Below are 1,017 nucleotides of genomic sequence, written 5' to 3'. Positions count from 1 at the left end.
ATCGAATTTCGTTTGGTGCGTGTTTTTCATTTCTTCTAACTAATCACTAGGGGTGGCAATAGGTAGGGTACGGTAGGGTTTGGAACCAACCCTAACCCTACCTACGGATTGAAATTTTTATATAAACTCAACCCTACTTTATCCGCGGGTTAAGAATATCTCAACCCTAACTCTATCCGCTTTTAACCTGCAGGTACCCGATCTTACCCGCGGGTTACAAAAAAGATAGAACATTATTATATTACTTGATGATAATTTAAAATAGAAGTGACTTTTATGTAAAAAAAGTTTATTAACTTATCAATTAATAATCTTCTTTTAATGATTAAGGATCTTTTGCATTTAGTGAGAGGTATTTGGTTCAACATTCACTTAAAACATATTTTTATATAAGTATATAACATATACAAATATAAGGTGCTGGTTGGTCGGATAGAGTTGAGGCTCAACCCGCACTCTATCCGACCCGCATAAAAACCCTACCCACACCCTATCCTACCTGCTGTGAATCGGGTGGACAACCCTACCCGTCTGAGTGAAGTCGAATTGGATACCCGCAAATAGAATATATATTGTCACCCTACTAACCACACACTGTGTGACTATGACAAAGGTAATAGTGGTAGCTATAACACACTGCATGGTTTGCTTCAAAAGCCACACACACTAACATTGCAACCACACTAATCACTTTCTCACGAACACTCGTACCGTTCTACAACTAACTTTTTCTTCCAATCAGCCATGCCTCGCCCCAGTGATATGAGTGTTTTTCTAACTAACCATATACCTGGAGATTAGATTAAAATTATAACTATTATTTGATATTGTTATAAACTATATTTAAAATTATCAAAGTATGTTGTAATTCATGGGTTGATTCACTTTAATTCACAAAAATTATAAATTGAGTTAGACAAATTTCAATTAGGGATGGATCCAGAAAGTTTAGTATGGAGGGGTCGAATTTTAAATAATTTTTTTTTCATTTCATAAAAATAATTAACATATAGATAT

At 34.6% G+C, this 1,017-nt stretch overlaps 1 pseudogene; it reads right to left on the bottom strand.

The window, feature by feature from the left end:
• Positions 1-746, bottom strand: part of LOC107460748 (uncharacterized) — a 9,120-nt pseudogene extending 8,374 nt beyond the window's left edge.
• Positions 747-1,017: the final 271 nt, after the last annotated feature.

This window comes from Arachis duranensis, chromosome 8 (assembly GCF_000817695.3).
Source record: "Arachis duranensis cultivar V14167 chromosome 8, aradu.V14167.gnm2.J7QH, whole genome shotgun sequence".
Lineage (NCBI taxonomy): Eukaryota > Viridiplantae > Streptophyta > Magnoliopsida > Fabales > Fabaceae > Arachis > Arachis duranensis.
This window is presented reverse-complemented; position numbering and strand designations above follow the sequence as displayed.